The following is a 12311-nucleotide window of genomic DNA, read 5'->3' on the forward strand; positions in this document are numbered from 1 at the left end:
GAAGCTCTCCTTTACTTTGTATCAGTCATAAAGATATATTTTCTCTCACAGAGAAATATCCCTGCTAGGTGATTTGGTTACATATTGACCAATCAGCTTGTAGGGTGCATTGATTTCATTTGTCCTCCCGAAGAACTACTTCCCATCCTTTGGAGATCACGTAGGGTCAGCAAAGAGAAAGGGGAAAAAAATAATAATAATGAATATATAAATAAAAATAAGAGCAGAATGAAGTAATAAAATGAAAATGTTTTACACAAGTTTAAAAAACGAAAAAATTGGTATAGAAATTATTTGATTAGTTTGTTTTTTGGCATATCAGATTTTTTGGGATTATTTAATGCAAAATCAAGTAAGTTTTGATAGAAAGTTTTTATGCTTCAAATTGTTTGTCTTCAAATATTTATTAAGTGTTTGGTTTGACATTTTTGTTTTACGGCATATCAACCCTTTGGGAGATTATCTAATGTAGAATTTAGTAATTAAAAAAAAAAAAAGAAGGCTGCTTCTACATTATTAGGACAAGATTTTATAATCGATAAATGGAGTTTTCAGATAAAAACCAATGGTTTCAACTGAATTTTTTTGTAAATTCTAATAAGTTCCAATGGTAGCTTCGAAATTATGCAGTCGAAATTATTTGAATATTACTGAATTATTAAAAAAAAAAACCAACTTTAATCGTGTTAGCAGGTGAAAAATTGCCGCCATCTTTGTTAAATTCGAACGGAAAATTATCTCCCTGTTGAACTCTCCTGTGTTTTACGGTCGTTTTCATCAAATTCTACTTTTTATTTTCTTTAATAAAAATTTTTCTACCTCATCAATTTCCATAATTTTTTAATATAATCATCTTAAAAATATGAGGAATACGTAGATACCATTGTTTTCATGTGAAATTCAGTTTTACGATTTCCGAAAATCTCGTCCCAATTCTGTAGAAGCACCAAAAAAGTTTATATCTTTAAATATTTGTTCATGGTGTTTGGTTTGGTTTGGTTGTTTTTGTTTTAGGGCACCTCAACTCTTTTCAGGGTTATTTAATGCCGAATCTGATCATTTTGGTACAAATTTTGATGCTTCACATTCTTAATATTTTTAAAATATTTATTCATAATGTTTGGTTTGTTGTTTTGTAGAGCAAAATTGTTATTTTGTTTTTGGCTTGAACTGACACCAGAAAATATCAGCAAGATCTTCATCCTGAAGTCACGTTATTTTAATGACTTTGGCTTTCATTCTAGGATCACCTTTGACCCTTAGGTGTTAATAAAACTTTGCTATTAAAACAATGACTTTCATTATGCAACAGAAACTAGAGGTTCTATCCCCAGTAGAGTCATACCAGAGACTCAAAATGGTGAACACGCAGCATTATTGTGGATAAAATGAAGTAATCTTGAAAAAAGTAACGCTCTTATATATTACACTCTTAATTTATTTCCATGAAAAAAATTGATATATCTCATCTCGCCATACCTAGTTATATTGAGCGCACTCTCTTCTCCATTAGGAAAGGCATCTTACACACGTCTTCTCTACTTGAAGTGATGCTAGAAAATACCAAAAAAAATCTCCATGTGAAAAACATAGTTTCGACGACTTCCATCCTGAAAACACCTCTAACCTTTAGGTATCACTTAACCATTGTTTGAATGCTAAAGTTTTTCACTATGTAACAGAGATCAGAGGTTCAACTCTGGTCAGGTCATACAAGAAACTAAAAAAAATAAAGTAATCCAGAGAAAGGAGTGAAGCCAATAGAAAGGGAGCCTTCAGGTCACCTCGACTATTTTATTATTATTTTTTATTATTTATTTACTGATATGACCATGATGTGTCTGTTTAGAAGTGGGGCATAATTCTATTTTTATTTTAGTTACAGGTTTTATTTCCTGGGATGGGACGATAAAAATTGTGACAAAGCATACCCGAATATTCCAAATATTTCTGAATATATTGCATAGGGAGTGTAAGGATAGTCGATTGTTATGATAAATTTCCAGTTATTGCAATTAAAATATATATATATATATATATATATATATATATATATATATATATATCTTTTTCATACATTAATTTTATAGAATCTTCAAAAGAATTCAATTTTAAAATGTCCCTATCATAATTTGATATTGTATTAAATCGGAAGAATACTCATCTCAGGATTTGTAAAATTAATTCCCCCAAAAGAATAGATTTGCACCACTTTTATGTCCTCGTATGAATATTGAAACCGAGATATAATACCAGTAAACCTTGTCTAGAATCCTGAAATATATGGTGTTTAAAGTCCACGTATGCTTCCAGAATAGTGATTTCAAGGTTATGAGGGTTTTGTGAAGCATGAAAACAATGTTATTTTTGTATTTAATATTTTATTTTTTATATTTCAAGCGGTCATCGTTTTCATGCTTCAAAGAACCCTTATAATCTTTAAATCACTATATATATATATATATATATATATATATATATATATATATATATATATATATATATATATAGTAATTTATAAAATATATATGGCGATTAAGCTACATTGAATATTCAGCGTTTCATCCACTCTAGGATTCTTCAGGCTTATGTGCGAATTCTGTGGTTGTTTATCGTTTTTATATGGTCCTCTTCTATTGAGGATTTAGTTAGCCAATCAGCTTTCTAGTATCCACTGCGCCACTTCCTATCAGGCAATGGGCATGCATTTTATCGGACAAAGGATCTATTTTAAAACTAGGTTAGTGTTTTTTTTTTTATTATTATTTGTTATTGTATTACTAACTAGCTCTACCTACGTATTGCCGAATATTCAGTGTAGCTTAATCGCCATATATATTTTATAAATTACTAACTAGCTCTACCTACGTATTGAGCACTTGAAGTAAATACTTAAAGTTTACGCATAAATCTATACTTTCGTATATTAATTTTATGTGGGTAAATAAAGTAGTTATATATATATATATATATACACAAAAGATTTTTTAAAAATATAGAAGAATATATAAAAGAATAAATCTCATAGTGGGAGAAAAATCCTTCATGACTGAGATAATTTTTATCTTTGTTCCTATCCAGAGTGCCCCTTTTTGGTAGATGAATTTTCCCCACATTAAAAATCGACCTTGTGTCTAACTTTGCCCTCGTGAGGATGCAAAAAAGTAAATCGGAACATAATTACGTTATGATCTGACAACAATGTTTTTAATAATAATTATTTAAAAAAAAGTATATTACTAAATAAATCAATAAGAAATTTACTGAATCAAATAAATAATTTATATGTTAACATATATATCTATCTATATATCTATAAAAGTGGACATGTCTGTGTGTCTGTCTGTGTGTCTGTGTACATTTCCCTATGCAATAACTGCCAATTTTAAGTCTACAGACTCGAAATTTGATATACAGGTTACTGAGATTTTGGAAAATCTTTGTGATCGGTTTTCGGCCAGAAATTTGGCTGTTAAGGGGTCAAAGTTCAACAGTTTGACCTTTTGAGAACTCTACTAAACTCCTCCGACAATTTTGGGTCTAAACACTTGAAATTTTAGATATAGGTTCCTTGGACATGGATCTAACTTAATAACTTGATTTGAGCCCAAAACAATAAATGTTAAGGGGTCATAATAGGGGTCAAAGTTTTAAAAAATTGACCTCTGCGGTCTCTTCCAAATTAGACAATTTCTGGTCTAAATATTTGAAATTTGACATAAAGGATATTCAGAGATAGGACAAGCTTTTTAATCAGTTTGGGTCGAAAATTTTTAGTTACAAATATATAAATGTATGTATTTATGTATGTATGTATGTATGTATGTATGTTGCATGTCTGCCTAAAACTCTCGACAGAGGCGACATATTTTATCAAGATCAGTATCGTTTTAAAGTTCGACCTTTCAGACGACAAATATCGAAAAATTGGCTAAAAACATTAATATCTTCACCTTCAACTAGGCACTTTTCTACAGGGGGTGGGTCGCTTTTTCGCCGATATTTTTGAAAGTCATTCTCTCCTTTCGATTGTCTAGCTTTAATTAAAACCTACGTCACTTCCGGTTTGGCGGTGGTCATAACCGCAAAAACGTCAGGGTTTTTCCCGTTCTTTTCCTCCTTTGCGGTACGGATTCGAGCCTGCCTTCCTGCTACCACTTTTTTTTTCTTTGCTCAAAATACACATCCAAACACCCAGGCAACTCCAGGCACCCATGCTAGTTTAAAATAAATTAATATCGGCAGATTTATAACATAATAGAAATCCGAATAGATTTCACATTAAACGTTGTCTGCATTCCAAGTGTCACTAATTTTCGTTTGGAATTTAAATAATCACTAGTTCGCTAAAATTAAAAAATAAAAAAAGAAAAAATAACCTTAATAATATAGATAAAAGTAGATAAAGATAAAGAAGGATAAAGAGATTTTTTTTTTCAAAAAATGATTAAATTAAATAGATAAATAAGTATATAAACGAAAATGTCTATATTAATAGCGATGATATTAAGAAATCCTACGCGTAAACACTTTCTGCTTTACAATTTTTTAGATTAACTTCTTAATGCGTTCCATGACAACGCACATACTATAAACATTGAATAGCATATTACAATTATGTATAATTTTTTTTTAAATAGGATATATATATAAACAAATCTAATATATAAATCTAAAAGAATGTGTGTGTGTCTGTTTCCGTTTTTCAAATTGTATCTCCTCCTAGACAGCGTTTCTCAAATTGTATCTCCTGCTTGATGGTGTGAAATAGCTCAAAAGATTGCATATAGGGTGCAGAATTTTATTAGAAGCATTTAATCGGTTAAAACAATTGCTAAGGTGTCGTTTTGTGCATGCGCACGATCTGTAACAGACATTTATTTATTTAGTAAATTTACAAGTAATTGAAAGCAGTTTTCTCTTTGGTGCAATGTATAGCATCATTGATTAATAACACCAATATTGCGGTTTCGAGCTCCACCATGCATTTATTTATTTTTTTACATTCCGATATTCTTGACTTTTAAATGTTGCATAATAATTATACAAGAAAATTTTAATACATATAATATCCATCCTAGGATAGGTAAAATATTATTTTGCTCAAGATGGCAAATGATACATAGACATCAAAAATTCCTCTATCCTAAGAATAACATGTATGTTCAAAATGTTTCTCATTGTCTTATACGGTCCCGAGCTACGCCGGGTGGCCTTGCTAGTATATAATAAAAATAAGATCCGCAAATTTTATTGACGCTCATAGTCTAACAAATTTTATTGACGCTCATAGTCTAACACAAAAACTTAATATATTTAAAATTTACGCTGTTTCCATTACGCATTCATAGTATTACTTACTTCCGGTAAGAATTTAAATAATAACCGATATCTCGTTCCCTAAAAAAAATTAAAAAAATCAACAAATACTTAAAAAAAAAAAAAAAGATTTAATAAAAGATGAATAAATAATAAAAAATGAAAATGTCTATAGTAATATAATTTTTTATATATATATATATATATATATATATATATATATATATATATATATATATATATATATAGTCTTTGAAGTTTTTAACATTTGAAACCACACAAAAAATTATTTTTTATCATTCATCAAAAAAAACATCTAGTCAGTAAGTCATTCATTTAAAACATCTAGTCAGTAAGTCAGTCATTTAATCACCTGCAATATATATATAAACCCATGCATAAACCTTTTTCTGCTTTACAGTTGTCCCGTTCCCACATCCATTTTCCCCCTTTACGATATTTCGATGTTTTCCCTTTTTTAGGGACATTTTTTGGTCCCTTTTCTTTTGAAAAAGAGATGTTATCTCGAAATATTAAGACCGCCACTATCCCGGTTACATCAAACAGTAAATTCATATTTACTGATTTGTATTGTAATTATCTTGAAAAATAAATGGATATACGAAGTTAAATAAAATAGCAAAACAAATAAGACCTTCTTTCGTTTGTCCGTTTTTGTTTATACGTCATGTCAATAAAACAGACGGTTCCCTGCATTGCTATAACCTTCTTATACTCTTCCCTATCTATCTATCTATCTATCTATCTATCTATCTATCTATCTATAAAGTTAAAATTTTGCAAATTATGATTTACAGCATGTATTGTTTATAAGAACTACAAAATAAAGTTAATTATTTCCTTATTCCACGGAGTTTTAAAAATTTGGCTTTTTTCTTCAGAGGAAAACGGTTAGAAAAATAAATTTTATATAGACTATCATTATATAAAGTTTACGATGTTGATTATCTTATAATTTATTCCTTTAATTCAGTTGACATTTACAATTCTTTTCGCACTACCTACGAAACAGATACTGTCAAGAATTGTAAATGTCAACTGAATTAAAGGAATAAATTATAAGATGGTCAACATCATGAACTTTGGAATATAGTCTTTTGTCATATATATATATATATATATATATATATATATATAATAGGTCAGTGCAAAAGTTTTTGCTGGTTTAAAAATTTTCATCTTGATAATAAAAAAAAATTGTTTTTGAAAATCTTTATTCATAATAATGACCTTTGCTCTCTAACTTGATTTCATTTGACAATGAGGCTCCTAAATGCTTCGCTTGTAAAATCTTTAGGTTTTGATGTGAAATATGAATCTAAATCATGTTAAATCTCCTCATGATGTTAATCTACAGCTATCTAAATGGTTGTGTGATTCTCAAAATTTAATATATACATGTTTGTTTGTCTGTCTGTCTGTCTCCATATTTTCAAACTCTATCTCCTCCGAAACTAAAAGTCACAGAGCGGCGCTAGGGGGCCTCAAATGATTGGATTTTTTATGGCCCGTTCTTTTATGGGTCTTTAGCTGGTTAAAATTGTTTTTAAGGGGGTCAAAAATGGGTAAAAACTGAAAAAATCGTTAAACATTTTGTACATTCATCTTAGTTTATTTTTTATTTTTTATCGGTTCATATGCATGTCACATTGATGCAGTAGTAACGTCACCAGCTTTGAATGCTATACTTTCGGTTTCGATTCTAGCTGATGGCACCTAAATACTTCTTTTTTTTTAAAATCACAACTCTATAATAATATATACGAAATCTGGACAAATTAAAATATATTTAAGCGATTTTTACATACGGACAAAACCGAGAGCCCTCCATCTCTCGCTAGTAAGTGATAATCTGATATACATGCAGGATGGGGCAAGATTTCCAAACTAAATTCTCCTTTTAGATCTTTGGTCAGTAGTGCTGTATGAGCATGAGCTGGAAGATGATGATGGAAGATGACTCTCTCTCTTGATTAAAGAAGATTGTTTGCTAGTCGACAAGAGGGATAAAAATTACTACCAGAACAGTAGTCGAAATTTGCCATGAAGCAAGCGAACAATAGAAGATGTGTTTTGAAAGAAACAGCTTACCTTATAGGCTTGTATATAATGATGTTTATCAGCTGTTTTCATTTGTGAATTTTCGGATAAAGTTAATGGCAAGAGAGAAAACGCGCCTTTCTAGGGCTTTCCTCAACTTAGCTTTTCCTTGTATAGGATGGTGTTTATCGTTTTGTTTGAGTGGGGAGAGTATTTAATTGCATATCTTAGTTTTAAAAAAAAATTTTTTGCTCGTAAACTTTATATAGTCATGTTTTGGGGAGATATTTCCTCTTACAGATAATATTGGGTCATCAGGAGAGAATATGCACCGCTTCGGGGCCTTTCTGTCTACAGCTTGTTTGTGTATCGGCCCGTTTCATTGATGTGAGGCCCAATTATCTGCTCAATACAATGAAATGAGAATATGGGTGAGAATATTGCAGAAAAATATGAATAATGAATGAATGAATAATCTGAAAGTAAAAGTTATATATATTAATCATAGTGATATGTTTAAGTTATGACAATATGCATAAAATAAATTACAAATGTCCCTTATACAAACCAGCAAAAACTTTGGAACCAATTTTAATACAAAAAATCTGTACAGGATTTTCAAAAGAATTTCATTTAAAAAAACGTCCCTTCATAATGTAATATTGTATTAAATTGGAAGAATATCCACCTCAAGGCGCATAAAATTAATTTAAGAAATATTTTGTATCACTTTTATGTCCTCTTACAAATATTGAAACTAACCTTTATACCTCATGTCTGGAATCCTTACTGATTAAAATTAAATACATGTTTAGTTATATATATATATGTATATGTATATATATATGTATATATATATATATATATATATATATATATATATATATATATATATATATATATATATACACCCATTTAAAATAAAAATAAAAATGCTCAAAGTCATCTTTATTAAAACCCAACAACCTACAATTGTAACGTTATACGTGTGTTAACAAGTAGTCACTGGGGATCCAACACGTTGTAGACTCGGTCGCAAAAGAGACAAAGAACAAGAAACACTCACAAACAACTCACTGTTTCAGGTTTTAAGTAAAGACCTTTATTCCTCATTCTTCCACCATGCGTGACTTCTCATTACAGCTGTGACATCACCCATGTCTCTAACGTGATCGTCAGTCTGTGCACGCGTTCTGTTTATAGGCTTTTTCTTACCGTGACATGACTTTGTACATGGCTTACCGTAACGTCGCTTTGCACAAGGCTTACCGTAATGTTACTTTGAACATGGCTTACTGTGATGTCACACACTAAATAACATACTTATGAAAGAAGCTACTGAAATAGGATGCTGTATTATGACGAGGTGTCTGAGCTGTGATGAAGACTACTAGACCAGTGAGTCAAATGAGCTGGAACAAAGGAAGCAGGAAACAAATCAGATAATTCTGAAGAACACATAGCATAAATAGTATTTATAAAAGAAAAGATTGAAAATAGCAACATTTATAAAAAGAGATTGAAAATAGCAACATTATGTCCGTGAGAAAGGGAGTGCAAAGAAGAAGAAAAGAGGGGTGGGGGGGAAACTAAATTTATTTATTTAGATGTGTGTGTGTGTGTGTGTGTGTGTGTGTGTGTGTGTGTGTGTGTGTGTTAAAACTTGATGCCTAAAGTTTAGTGCTAGGAGCGAACAAAGTTCCTATCTTTGGGTATAACAGAACTCCACTGTTTATAAATGAAAGGAGAACTGCTCTGTTCTTACGTTGTTACCAAACAAGGAAGTTTAATGGAACCCAAGATGGCAAAGGAATTTCAATCTAACAAAAACATGGTTTTCTTTTTTGATTGAAGTAATTTGCGCGGTGTTTTATCTTAGAGATACCACAGTTTTGAAACATGATGTAGTTTAGTAAATCGCTAATCATAGATAATAGCGGGACCTGTGGAAATTCCACAGTGGACTCATTCATATGTAATATATTGATGTCGGCATTCTGTAGACGTTCAGTGTAAATGGGGACGCTCTATATTATTGTAGCTTTTTTGTTAAAAGTATTTATCTAAGCTAGCACGAACGCCCGGCAAAGCCCAGTCATAAAATATGCTTAAATATAGTATTTTAATTCTTGCAGATTTCGTATATATTATTATAATGTTCTATTGATTTTTATATATTACAAAGTTGCGATTTCAAAAATAAAAAAATATTTCCATATGACTTGGGTGCATTAACTTGAATCAAAATCGCAATAAAAACTTATGAAAAAAAAAAAAAAAAAATATATATATATATATATATATATATATATATATATTTTTTTTAACTTGAGTTACTTTTTTTTTTTTTACATGGAGTTCACCACTTAGCAAGGCCCAAGGGCCACTCGGGGATAAGGGTTATTGTGTGTGCAGGAATCAATGGGATAGTGTAGTAATAGTATTGGAGAATTGATAAAGTCTCATTACTTAAGGGGGCGGTTAATCAGGAATTTGTTTGTGTTGGACTTGAAGACATCCAGATTGAAGTTGGGAGGGAAACAGGCAAGCGGAACAGAGTTCCACAGGCGTGCAGTTCTAAGAAAGAAGTTTTGTTCATGGAATCTACGTTTTGATTTAGTCACAGATAAGGAGTGGGGAAAATTATTGACGGTGGTTTCAGCTAGTCGGGTGTTTTTTGAAAAAGATTGGTGAGGGGGGGACCAGAGAATGGAGCTCAGACGAGCACTTGCCATGGAAATAACGATAGAACAAAGATAGGCTCGCAACGTCTCTTCTGTGGGAAAGAGGTTGCAGAGACGAGAAAAGGACATCCCCCACCAAGCCACAAAGTCTATTTTGTACTCTGTCAAGGCAGGATAGGCTGTTTTTAGCAGCTCCTGCCCAGATGTGGCAGCAGTACTTCATCCTTGGACGTACTTGGCTTTTATATAGATAGAGAATTGCATCAGTAGTGAGATATCTTCTGGAGCGGTAGAAGGATCCCACCATTTTCCCAGTGACCTTGGCCACAGACTTGATATATGTGTTCCATTTAAGATCAGGAGTAAAGGTCAAACCCAGAAGCTTATCAAAACATGGGGCCTCCCCTAGACGAGAGCCATCCATTTCAATTGATGCCAGATGGGGATCAGAGCGTGTATGATGTAGAAATAGGAGCTTGATCTTAGATGCATTAAAGGTAACCAGCCACCTCTTCCCCCACTGTACCACGCGCTCAAGATCAGAGGAGAGAGAATCAGAGAGAACTTTGTCATTTACGGTCTTTGATGTGTTGCCATAGATAGTCGTGTCATCAGCATAGATTTCAACGAAAGTGTTTAGTATGTGTTTTGGGAGATCATTGATGTAGATCAGGAAGAGAGTTGGGCCCAGGATGGACCCCTGAGGGACTCCAGCATTAATACTGTGGGCCTCTGATTTCTGCCCATCAACCACTACTCTTATGAGCCTATCAGAGAGAAATGATTTAATGATCGAGAAAACATTTCCAGTTATACCGTAGCTGGAAATCTTGTGAAGTAGGCCTTTATGCCAAACCTTATCGAAGGCCTTTGATATGTCAAGAGCAATTGCCCTAGAAAGTAAGCCTTTGTCGAGAGATTCACTAATCCTATGAGATATAACCGTTAGCACATCTGCTGTAGATCTAGCAGAACGGAAACCATATTGCGTGTTGCTAAGGTTATTTCTGCTGAGGTAGTTGACTACTTCTCTATTTATTGTGGATTCCAGCAACTTACTCATGACACACAGGAGACTTTTTGGTCTTTACTGAGAGGGAGATGACTTATTATCTGAATTCTTAAATACAGGACATGCTGATGAGGTTTTCCAGGGTGTTGGGAAGCACTTCTCCTTAAGGCAACGCTTAAACAGTTTGGTAAGTATAGAGGCAAGTTCTGGTTGTAATTTTTTAAACACTATAATTGGAATACCGTCGGGACCAGTTGCTTTACAGGAGTCAAGGTTCTTGATTAGCTTGGCGACCTCACGCACAGATATTTGTATGTTGCATAGCGTGTTGTCTGTTATAGGAGGGAATACGGGGAGTTGATGACCTTCGTCGCACAGGGTAGAATTTGCCGCAAAGTTTTGGCAAATAGTTTGGCCTTGTCTGATGCTGCCGAGATGTCCTCTGGTCCATTGATAATGGTTGGGATAGAACGCACGTTTCTGTTCAGGATCCTATTTACTATTTGCCAGAACTGGTGGGAACCAAGCTGCTGCTCAGCTACTTTGGATTTAACGGATTGAGCATATAGTTCTCTTGCATTTTTTATTACTCTTTTACAGTGGTTGCTGGCGGTCCTGAAAGCAGCTTTACTTCAGCCATAATCAAAACCGAAACCAAAACTTATGAAGAATTCTTGATAAAATTATTTATAAAAAAGTACATGACTTAAGTGCCATCAGCTATAATCGAAACTGAAACCAAAACTTATGAAGAATTCTTGGTAAAATTATTTATGACAAGAAATGGAAGTACATAACAATTAAATGACCTGGATGTAAGCACAGAAAATAACACACACGCTATCGTATTAATACGTGGATTATTGCAATATGTACCAGAAGAATACCCGCCCCAGGCCTGGTAAAACTAATTCCTCTGAAAAGAATAGTTTTTGTTTTATTTTACCTCAGTCGAAGTTCTCAGAAATCAAGGGATCCACTACCTGTGGCTAAAAATTGAACATTATATGAGATACATAGATATTCAAATGTTCCATTAAAGTTCTTTATCTCTCAAACACTGAGTTAGTAAAGAAAATAGGAACAAATTTTCCTCACTCCAATTAACCATTTTCATATGTTGTAGCATATCTTTCATTTTGGTCTCTTGGTCTTACTGGATTCGTCTAGTCTGGTGGAGTATCCAGCTTCGTGCTGTTACTTGAGGTAACATCACTTGGAGAAGGTGCACCATT

At 32.5% G+C, this 12311-nt stretch overlaps 2 protein-coding genes across 10 annotated transcripts in view; one reads left to right on the top strand and one right to left on the bottom strand.

Annotated features, from left to right (window-relative positions):
* LOC145263698 (U3 small nucleolar ribonucleoprotein IMP4-like) overlaps positions 1 to 12311 on the bottom strand; it is a 278515-nt gene that overhangs the window by 260645 nt on the left and 5559 nt on the right. The gene's annotated exons all lie outside the window — the stretch shown is intronic.
* The window catches only part of LOC145263697 (rho GTPase-activating protein 12-like), a 451066-nt gene that overhangs the window by 159543 nt on the left and 279212 nt on the right, over positions 1 to 12311 (top strand). The window lies entirely within an intron of this gene.

Source organism: Euprymna scolopes, chromosome 39 (genome assembly GCF_053919585.1).
Source record: "Euprymna scolopes isolate OS-2025 chromosome 39, ASM5391958v1, whole genome shotgun sequence".
Classification (NCBI taxonomy): Eukaryota; Metazoa; Mollusca; class Cephalopoda; order Sepiida; family Sepiolidae; genus Euprymna; species Euprymna scolopes.